Raw genomic sequence first — 12,068 nt, 5'->3', positions numbered from 1 at the left:
ATATTGTTGACGAGCTCAACCAGTAAATCCCGAGTGACGGCCAGACATACAGGAGTGTGTTAATGGAGATGTCGTACATACAAAAGAGTTTCGCGAGTCTTCATCATCGACCTCAATACGCGGTTTATGTCTGTAAGTGTTATTGTGGGTAGAGTAAAGTCTGGAATGATAACCTGTGGAATGGCAGCGCCATATTTAAAATTTACTGTCAAGCGGCGCGGCCATTTTGAAAAAATCTTTCTTGACTGCAGTGACACCTACGAATTAATTTCGCGAATTCGCGAATTTTATTAAAAAATATCACCAAAAAAAACTACTTTAATTTTATAGATAAGCCTTACAGTGATAGTTTAGCATAAAATGGCATATCTAATTAAATAACAATGAATGACCTTCAATTTCTGTGAACTTTATTATTCATTATCAAATATCTGATAACCAAATTTTTCTCAGTCATGTATTAAATAACTATAATTACAAAATAAAACAATTATCTGTAGGAAACACTGATTTATTTCGTAAAACATTAATTTATTTACGAAACAAAGCCCTTTTATAGTCTTTCAATATCATAATAGATATAATACGAGGTTTCCAAAATACCAGCGCACGGCAGCGGCCACACAGTGAAACTTGAGTAAACGATAAGAACGAAATTTCTTCCGTAGTGTTGTCGCGGCCGTTAATAAATGCCATCCTTGTCTATTTATGAACGCATTCTGCACGAATAAGCAAGCGAGATATAGGTCTACCAGTTTATATTTGTTAGTGAAATACGTCACCCGCCAACGACCGGGAGCCGGTCGCTTGCCACTCAAGGGTTTTTGACAGCGTGCCGGGAGCCGGTCGCCTGCCAAACAAGGGTGTGCCGGGACCCGGACGCTTGCCACTCCAAGGGTTAACATCGTGTAGGAAATTCACCAAGTAATTTACAGAAGTACATGTGTTACATCGCAGGGTGTGTTTAGATGCTACCGTAAGGAAGTGTTGGTTTAGGTGCTCAGGTACTCTGTTTGGAGGAATTTCATTGGCCTGTTCATCTTTTAGTAAAAAGGTATGTTTCCCCGGTTTTGATGATATTTCCTCGTTTACAACGCGCCACATCTCCTTTGACGGGTTTCTGCTATTTTGTATACGACTCTCAATGTACTGTTGACGGGCCGTTAAGGTTTCAGATTTAATCAATTCCGAATAGTGACTGATACCTTCTATCAAAACCTTACAATCCGGATATTGACGTTTCATCTCCGTCAGATCATTATGACTTAAAATTAGTTTTGAGAGGCTTTCAGTCATCCACGGAACATTATTTTTCTGCTTAGAATAATTTTTTTTAAGGGGAAAATGTATGTCAATATAATGCGTCAAAATGTTAAATAACCTAATAAATTTATCATTGATACTAATTGAAGTCAAAAAAATAAATTCCAATTATAATTCTCAATGTCCGTAAAAAATGCTATGTATGATTCGTCAGTAAATAATCTTTTTTCAATATATTTATTAGGTTTGCTACAGTGCAGTGAATCAAGAGAAAGGATAAATGACTGCGCATTATGGTCACTTATAAAAGTGTCAAGTGGCGCCGCCACGGTGACGCGAGCGCAGGCGCTCGGAATCACCCCACAGTCAATAGAAGTCGAGCTGTGCGCGGTCACACGGGTTGGAAACGTGACACAATTCGTGCATGAGTAACTTTGCAATATTTCTTCAACTCGTTGTCTTAGGATATTTTCAGACTGAAAATCAACATTTTGGTCGCCAACCAAAATAAACTTCTTATTTTCATCAGTTAACCTACACAATAATAGTTCCAGATTATTTAAATACATGTCAAAATTACCATTTCCGGTGCGATATAATACAATAATAATCAAATTCAAATTACTAATCTCAATGGCAGTGATCTCAAAGTGCAACTGAATAGCAAGGCTTTGCAAGTCGTTTCGCTGGCGATAAACAATACCCACTCGTGTGAACAGCGCGGTGCCACCGTGCGCGATGTTTGTGCGGCAGTAGTTATTCGCCAGTTCATACCCACATAACCTAACTCGATCAATCTCGTTTTTCTTGCACCAAGTCTCACTACAAGCTAATACATCTGGCTTTTCAGCACTTACTAAGATATCTAGTAACGCGGTTTTTCCACAAATAGATCGTACGTTTTGGTGCACTATTTTAAATTTCGTACTTGAGACTAGTGTGGTCTTGCTTTGGCCGGCGGACTTTCTAAGTTTTTTGGCAAAACAATATTGAAACGCCTTATCGATACACCAGTAGGCCAGTGCTTCACGTCTCTTACCAGTCGCTGTTTGTCAGCGGGTACGTCGAGCTTGAAGGAAGTGTAGTGGCCCCGGGTGACTACCAGCTGCTCACAGCGAGCATCTGTGATGCTCATCTGGGTCTGGAGGTGCTGAAGAACATCTTTCACCGTGGTACCTTCTCCAAGATTAAAGACGTGCAGGCTGACAGGACGCGGCGCAGCAGCTCGGAGGCCAGGCTGTACTTCTGTTTGGGGACCTGCATTGATTACAGTTGGTGGACTCTGAGAAGTTGTTTTCGTGACATCCAGCACAGAGGGCAAAATTTCCTTCGCGATGCATCGGCGTGGGTCACCTGTGGTATCCTTCACATTTGCCGTCTGAGACGCTGACGCAGCCCGGCGGGGTCGGCCGCGGCGCTGCTCCAGTTCAGGATGAGCGAGCTTATTGTTGTCGTTTTGCACTTTGCCATCCGTCACCAAGATTCGATCAGGAACTACTTTATGGGGAACGTCATGTGGGTCACTTGTGTTATCCAAGTATTCCAGACCCTGAGGACCGGACTCATTTAGTGACATGTTATTCAAAAGTTGAAATCTCTGAGGAATTTGTGGGACATTAGTGGATGGTGATGAATATTCTAGTGATCGTTTTTCATGGTCACGTAAGTAAATGTATTTTGCCAAATCCTCAATTTGTTTTTTCTGGCTAGTAATTTCGTGCTGTTGTGATAAGATTAGGTCATAGCAACCATTCAATTTGTCCCTCATTTCTTTCATTATTTCCTCAAAATTTAAAATAACGTCCACCAACCTTTTATCCACATCCTTTCCATTTGTCTTCATTTTAGTTGGAGCCATGTTCTAGATTTATATGTCACAATGTCAAAAATATAATTATTTGTTATTATGAATTTGTTTTATTATAGATAATGTCAATAAATTAATAAAATAAAATAAAATACAGAGCAATTCAAATTTGGCTGTTTACAGTCCAGTGTTGCCAGGACGACTATATATTAATTACGACTATAGATAATTTTCTCGCACAAAAATCGAATATTCTATTCATAGAAGGAACTTCTTTTTACCCGACAACGGCAAAGCCAAAAGGAAGGGTTACGATTTTAGAAGTCTACGCATGTGCGTCTGTTTCACAGTAGCGCGTACTCGTAGATTATTAATCCGATTAAACCGAGCAAGAAATACAATAATTCAGCGCATGCTAGCGTGTGGTGTATCATTTCATTAGATAGCTCTCAGAAAAAGATGTAAAGGTTTCTTAGACAGATTTTGCTCAGAATAATGTTTTTATTAGCTAAGAGTACCTAAAGCGATCAAAATGATCTAACTTTTCAACTGTAGTAAAAAACACAAAAAGAATCTCGGACAAGAACATTTTCTTGTTTCAAACTTCCGGACCGTTAATTCTTCCCTTGTCGGTTTTAAGTTATTAACTTATTTTTGATTTACTGTAAGAAATCTTCGAGACAAAAGCTTAGCATGCAAAAGTGTACACCATATTTTGCTTACTACACTTATCAGTATGGCGCCGAGTTGTGGGGGCGTGCGGCTGATTACCAGCGTGTATTCAGGTTGCAAAAGAGAGCTGTACGGGCAGTCGTTGGGGTGAGTCAGGAGACGTCAGCAAGAATGTATTTTAAGGAGTTAGGAATACTCACACTGCCCTCGCTTGTAATATTCCAAACAGGTGTATATGTATATAGTAATCTGTGCAAGTATGGTAGGCGCGCTGATATGGCAACCCACTCGCTGCGTAACCCTCAAAGGCTCCGTCCAGTCAAACGACGGCTCGCTAAGTCCGGCAAAGTGACTCATGTTGTAGGCCCGACGGTGTACAATAAGTTGCCCGAGTCAATTACTTCGGCTCCGTCGTTAGACATTTTTAAAAAAAGACTGAAAAACTGGCTTGTCGAGCACACATTCTACAATTTTGATGAGTTCCTTAAATTTCAGCCAACGGCTATTATTTACTGAAATTATTTAATTAATTAGTTCTTAGAATATATTAGATTAATTTAACAAAATGACATGTAATAATGATATTACCAATAAAAGAGTATGAGTATGAGTATGAGTATGAGTATCCTAATGCTGCGGAAACGTATTAAATCTAGTAGGTATTGGTATTAGCGGACTGTTTACCGCAACTCGACGTCAAAGTCAAAATATCTTTATTCAATTTAAGCTATAACAAGCACTTAGTTTATGAATGTCAAAAAAAATCTACCACCGGTTCGGAAAAACCTCTGCTGAGAAGAATCCGGCAAGAAACTCAACGAGGTATATTTTTTTACACAGATTAAAATTTACAATATTATTAAATGATATCTATACATCACAAGTATTTAACACAACTTTATTTTTAACACAGTGTAGGTTCGCTATTTGAAGGGATCGCTAATGCGGATCGGAATTATTTCCAAATATCCCTGTCAATGATATAATCATCAACTTTATAATACGCCTTAAATATGAATGTCTTCTTGACAATAGATTTAAATTTTGTGTCCGTTAGTTTCTAATATTTTTTAAAATTTTATTATAAAAACGTATGCAATTTCCCAGAAACAACGTTTTGGTTTTAGCCAGTCTGTAAGATGGAACTTTAAGCTTCCCTGTATTTCTATTAGCCTTTGGCTTATCGACGTTAGCGGGAAAATCACATTTGTTCTTCCTTACATGGGTAATTATTTGAGGTGTAAGATAAATGTTACAGAAATAAAAACACACATTTTGATGTGGACTGTTTTATTTTGAACATAAGGATATGTACCGATAAGATGCTTTATATTATAAGAGATCGATAAAGTTTATTTTGGTTAAAAAAAGCAAAAATCCAATTTTAACGGTAACGAAAATGAGCATCGAGACCACGAAAAAGAACATTTTGTTTATTTTAAAATCTTATAATTGTACTATTTGAATGAAAATCCGATCATAATGAGAAAACGAATAAGCATTATTTAATTAATCAGGTATCAACAGAAATAGACAATCGATATCTATATAAAAAAAAATTAAAACTTGACCACGAAAATGACTAATTCAAATTGTCATTTTTGTAACCTTTTAAATACTATCTAGAAATTACTTAATTAAAGTAAGATTAATAACTTCAACTCACAAACCAAAACAGTTTTCAATACCTTCCCCCCCGTGCAGGTCTACGGTAAACCAGAACGAAATTATGTTACAACGAAACAACACAATAAAATGCTCCTCTAAATGACGAAGTTTTCTTTTAATATTTAGATATATACATTTCACACGTACATTCAGGGCAAAATAATTCTTGAACCTCTCACCAGTTATCAAAATTGGCGACGCACTGGTCATAATTCCTATAACCACACCTGGAGCAAATGTTGTTGACGGTCAACCATTCTTCGTTTAAATCAATTAAATCAATAACGGCATAAACGATTACACTGTAAAAAGCAGAAAATTCTATAAAAAGTGTTCTGTATTTTTTCTACTTGTAGGGAAAATCATCTTTTTCGTGGTCTTTAATCAGTTTCGTGGCCCATAGGACCACGAAAATGATGACCACGAAATTGAAAAGCTCTTACTTTCGCGGCTCTGCAGTAAATATCCTATAGGTTTGAAGCAAATAAAATCAATCCCTACTAATAACCCTACTTAACCCTACTATAATATTATAAATGCGAAAGTAACTCTGTCTGTCTGTCTGTCTGTCTGTTACGCTTTCACGTCGAAACCACTGAACTGATTTTGATGAAATTTGGTATATAGATATTTTGAACCCCAAGGATCAACATAGGATACCTTTTATTCCGGTAGAGGGCGCCACCGCGCGATAACCTAGATCCGCGCAGACGAAGTCGCGGGCTTAAGCTAGTATTGAATAACTTAACTGCAAATGACACAGCACCAGTAAAACATTATATTTATTTACCCAATACTTACCAAGTCGCAACCGTAACGAAAATGACGCTCGATCTTTGACGCAAATCTAACTGAACCTTTATTACATTATTAATTATAGATAAATAATTAAGACTTGCGATAAACATTATACGTTATATTGACGCAGTTTTATTTTCAAAGTTGCTTATAGTTAAAAAAGGATTTACAGGAGGTTTGACCTCTTTTTTTTGTTTAAAATATACTTTCTCAAACATGCTCGGAAATGTATGCGTTAATATCACGAAATAGAGACATGAAGTTTCTCATTTATGGCTGCCTACCACCTCCCTACATATCTTCTTGGCCTAGGCCATGAAGTATGTATGAAAATCCATTATTGTCCGCTGCTCTAACTTTTTAAATTTGCTTACTAACATTAAACTGACAAAAGAAAAATTACAAACAGCCAACCACCACTACTCTGTAAGTATTTGCGATGCGATGCGATGCGATGCGACGGACGGACGGACGGATGGATAGATGGACGGATGGATGGACGGACGGACGGACTGATGGACGGACGGACGGATGGACGGAAGGACGGACGGACGGATGGATAGTGGGTGGACGGATGGATGGACGGATGGAAGGACGGATGGATGGATGGACGGACGGAAGGATGGACGGACGGAAGGACGGACGGACTGATGGGCGGACGGACGGACGGATGGATGGATGGATGGATGGACGGATGGATGGATGGATGGACGGATGGACGGACAGATGGATGGACGGACGGACGGACGGACTGATGGACGGACGGACGGATGGACGGAAGGACGGACGGACGGACTGATGGACGGACGGACGGATGGACGGAAGGACGGACGGACGGACGGACGGAAGGACGGACGGACGGATGGATGGACGGACGGATGGACGGACGGATGGATGGATGGATGGACGGACGGATGGATGGACGGATGGATGGACGGACGGACGGATGGACGGACGGACGGATGGACGGAAGGACGGACTGATGGACGGACGGACGGATGGACGGATGGATGGACGGAAGGACGGACGGACGGATGGATGGATGGACGGACGGATGGACGGACGGATGGATGGATGGATGGACGGACGGATGGATGGACGGATGGATGGACGGATGGATGGACGGACGGACGGACGGACTGATGGACGGACGGACGGATGGACGGAAGGACGGACTGATGGACGGACGGACGGATGGACGGAAGGACGGACGGACGGACGGACGGACGGACGGATGGATGGATGGATGGATGGTTGGATGGATGGATGGATGGACGGATGGAAGGACGGATGGATGGACGAACGGACGGACGGACTGATGGACGGACGGACGGATGGACGGAAGGACGGACGGACGGAAGGACGGACGGACGAACGAATGGATGGATGGATGGATGAAATATTTCCTCACATTGTTTGAGAAAAGCACTATACAAGCCTCGGCCAGAACAGGGATTGCTGGACTCGTTTTTTCCGGCCTCGTCTACGACTCGGCCGTCTACCCCGAACTCGTCCATCAATCCCATACTTCATGGCCTCTGCAGTAATGTACTATTAATAAGTGTGGCTACGAAAATGATGGTGTATTTTGGAACAACGGGAAATGTAGAAAAAAATAGTCTTATCAATGTCCTAATTTTTTTTATGTTTGCATGCATGGTATATCATATTATGAACATTCAATCCATGTTTTAAACAGCAAGTTTTTCTATACCTTGTATTTTTTACAATACTACAAAGTAATCAGGGATAATCCGAACCTGACCACGTAACTGACTTTTGTGCAGAAAATTTAAGTTATTGTGGAAAAAAAGATAAAATAGAATAAAATGTATTTACCACAAGTTTCAGTGATAATATCCTAAGCAACTTAAAAACAATAAACGATATATTTCTAATTTTATAACTGAAAATTTGAGTCTGAACACAATTGAACCTCTCGAAATAATAACCCACATACATGATTATTTCAAAAATATAAAGCGACGGCAGGGTTGTAGGATACCTGTTTCTTTAAAAAAAGATCTTAAAGTTGAGTCTGAGTCTTGAAGTTTCACGCGTCTTCAAATTATAAATTGCTCTACTTGCTCTCTTTTGTAAGATAAAAATCGACTCAATGTCTGCAGCAGATCCCCATAAAATAAGGCCGTACGAAATAATGCTATTAAAGTAAGCAAAATACACCAACTGTGCCGTCGCCACATCGGTTAGCTGCCGTCTAGCTCCCGCGGTAACTCCACGTCTAAGTGCGCCTATTTTGCATGAGGCTGTAGACACTATTCATGCCAGCCTAGATCCTGGAGGAGGAGGTGTAGTGCCCTGTTGTTCGCCACATCAGAGCACTCCAGAAGTATGTGAGTGGCTGTCTCTTCTGCCTCCATGCATGCTCTGCACAGGGGGCTGTCTGTAGCACCTAGATTATGTAAGTGCTTTTAAACCTAGTAGGAGTACATAATTTACGATCATGCATTTGCTAAGCAACAATAATCTTCCTTTGCTTCTGCCGTAATCTTCTTACTGTAAACGTTAGTGCAGAAATGGGGAAATAGATTTAGAGATGGGCCATACACATTAATTACAAAATTTCCGCGGGCCAGGGAGCATTTATTGAATAAATTTCATTCTAATCAAGTAACAACAAAAATAAGTCATGTAGGTATCTAAAATAAATGTATTGTTTTGATGTGATTAACGTCGAAATTAGGCGCTAAGTTACCTACTTGAAGTAACTCGTAAAATACACTCGAGATGATGGTCAGACATCCTGTCCCTAATTTGTTTTTGCGATGATTAATTGAAGAAAATACTTTCTCACAGATGTATGAAATATTTGAATATTGTTTATCGCGGGCCGGATTAAATTTTGTCCCGGGCCGGACTTGGCCCGCGGGCCGCTATTTCTCCAGCCTTGCGTTAGTGTATTCAACAAACCATGCAGTTGCTAGTATTCTATAATACTACTACTACTAGCTATAGCTAAACTATGGTAATAATCACCAAGTTAGAAAATACAATTCGCAACGGGCTTGTGCGCATTTTTTGACACAGTTCAATGATATTTTACCTACACAATCATGATTATCATTTTCCGACCAGATTTGCTGTTAAGAAGACAATTATTTTCTAAGGCATATTATAAAATGTTTAATTATGCCATGGATAAATAGCAAATTTACTGTGCTAAAAACCGGCCAAAGAGCGTGTCGGTCACGCCCAATATTCAAAATTAAGTAATTTTTCGTAATGTTTACGGAATCTTACAAGTTTAGTTATATGTATTTTATACCTTAGGCTGCTATTTACTCTTAAACTACTAATAATTTTCAAGAAATCTTAGCCGTTATAGTTTTGCAAATTTGATATAGGTACTTATACTACCGTCCTGCATTTTTTCAAAATTTTCCATCCAACATCTTAGATTATAGAGAATAAGACGCTTGATTTTAATGAACTTTAACGTTGAAACGCAAACAGATAACTGAGGCGAAAAATCCGTTCTGCCAATCCCTGTCCATCGATACCCCACACACACTAAACCCGGATTTTTAATCCCAAGGAAAAAAATTAAACAAAGTTTCGTTATTGTCAAAGTGACTTTTCAGGGGATTTGAAGGTATGGGCCCGCTAGAAATATTATAAAAATTTCTTTTGTTACCATATTTTTTTCTATTATCGATAAAAGAGCCGTTTTTACGGGAGACAACTTATAAGTCTTCTTTTGACCGAGAAGTACTTGGACCGGAGTCCATCCTTTCATATAAAAATAAACGAAAAACAACGAAAACGTAACAATGAACAACTTAACTTCAATAAAAATATAACAACAATGTCGACAATAAAAAAAATAACATAGCAAGAGTCACTGGCAAACGATTACGAATTCAGTCTCGAATGTTAGAGTATTGAGTGACGTCTCGCGTCGAGCGGCCCACAGCTTAAAAACCCGGGTGTAATACCAGAATAAGAAATAAAATTATGCATACGAAAACAGTACTCTCTTTGTAAATTAATATATCAAAGTATAAATGCCGAAGTAAAGATGTTCATCAGTATATGAAACATTTTTATCTTGATTAAGAAATACAGTTTTTTAATGGGAAGTCGATTTCTGGCAAATGTGGAAAGAATAAAATATCTTGAATTCTGCAAATGTTTTCCGATAACGGCAACACCTTTGTTTAAATTTTTCCATGGGATTAAAAATCCGGGTTTATATTTGGTTAGTCGAGAAAAAACAACACTCCCACTAATACGTCTATGGGACGCCTAAACATTTTTTTACTACAATTTTGTCTGCGTAGTTGCTACATATATTCATGCAAAATTACAGCTTTCTAGCATTAATTGATAGTCTCGGAGCAAAGCCGTGGACGGACAGACAGACAGACATAGCGAAACTACAAGGATTCAGTTTTTGCCATTTTGCCTACGGAACCCTAAAATATACGTCTGTTTAAAAATATATATACCTCGTTGAGTTTCTTGCCGGATTTTTCTCAACAGACGTTATTCTGAACTGGAAATATCTACACACAAAAATTGACTTCTTCTTTTGTCATCTATTTTCTATTTTATTTAATCATGTGAAGCAGCAGTGTTTGCACTGTGTTTGCAGTGTTTGTGGAAAGTAAGACAGCCGGTGAAATTACTGGCACTTGAGGGATCCCATCTTAGGCCTCTAGGTTGGCAACGCATCTGCAATCCCCCTGGTGTTGCAGGTGTCTATGGGCGGTGGTGATCTCTTACCATCAGGAGATCCACTTGCTCATCTGCCATCCAGTCGAATAAAAAAAATATCCGACCTATTCAGTGTAGCCGAATAAAGTTGTTGGAGTGGAGACCACGAAAGGGGTTCAGGAATGACGTGGGGAGGCAGCTGACGATTTGGTGGAAAGGACTGGATGCGGAAAACTCAGGACCGCACAGAATGGTCTAAAATGGAAGAGACCTTATACTCAGCATTGGGTAAATCAAGGGTGAAGAAGAAGAAGAAGAAGTGGCACAAGTCGTTGTAGAACCAACAACTCTGCAAAAACTTGGATTTCTGGAGATAGTGGCGCCGTCATAGCGGTGAATGACGTCACTAGAACGTTGTCAACAAAGAAGCACGTTGGAAACAAAGAGCACGGGGTCATCTGATGAGAAATGACCGCCGCATAAGTACCAGCAACTCAAGAAGAGTCACTGGTCTGTGTCTGTGTGTCTATTATTGCGTGGTCTATGTCTGGTGTGTTTTATTTGACAGACACTGAAAATTTAATTTTATGGCACTGAAAATCCATTAAAGTCAAATACCTACTCTAAAATGTTTACCGGCTCCCGAAATAGAAAAGATGTGGATGTAAATCACGAGGAAACAAAGAAAAAATGTTTTTCAAGAAACAAGGATAATTTGTTTCAAAGTCTACACATTGAAGGTTATCGCCCACTAAACCTTACCATGTTAGGACCTTGACCTTTTCCATATAATATTCTTAATAAGTTTTTGTTAAAACATTTTTAAAAGAAGCTTTTTGCCGATTGTACATTTAGTTAATTTTCTCGCATTGTCATCCAAACTACATTCTCGTACCAAATTTCAAGTCGATGCCATTGACCGTTGAGGAGTTCCGCCCTGCAGCGACGATCCCGGCCGGACCGCCAGAATTTTGCTATCAGATTAATGTATTGTCACTGGACTGGAAGTGGGTCAAATTTAACTTGCAAGATTTGACCTACAGATGTGCAAGTTGCAAAAAGTTTCCAAAAAGTTGGAAAATTTCTCGAAAATATCTGGAAAATTTCACAAGAAACAAGGAAATTAAAATTTAAAAAACGGAAAGTTTTAATCCCCATACAAAATTGTGACAAGTTTCCGAAA

Source organism: Choristoneura fumiferana, chromosome 4 (assembly GCF_025370935.1).
Source record: "Choristoneura fumiferana chromosome 4, NRCan_CFum_1, whole genome shotgun sequence".
Classification (NCBI taxonomy): Eukaryota; Metazoa; Arthropoda; class Insecta; order Lepidoptera; family Tortricidae; genus Choristoneura; species Choristoneura fumiferana.
This window is presented reverse-complemented; position numbering follows the sequence as displayed.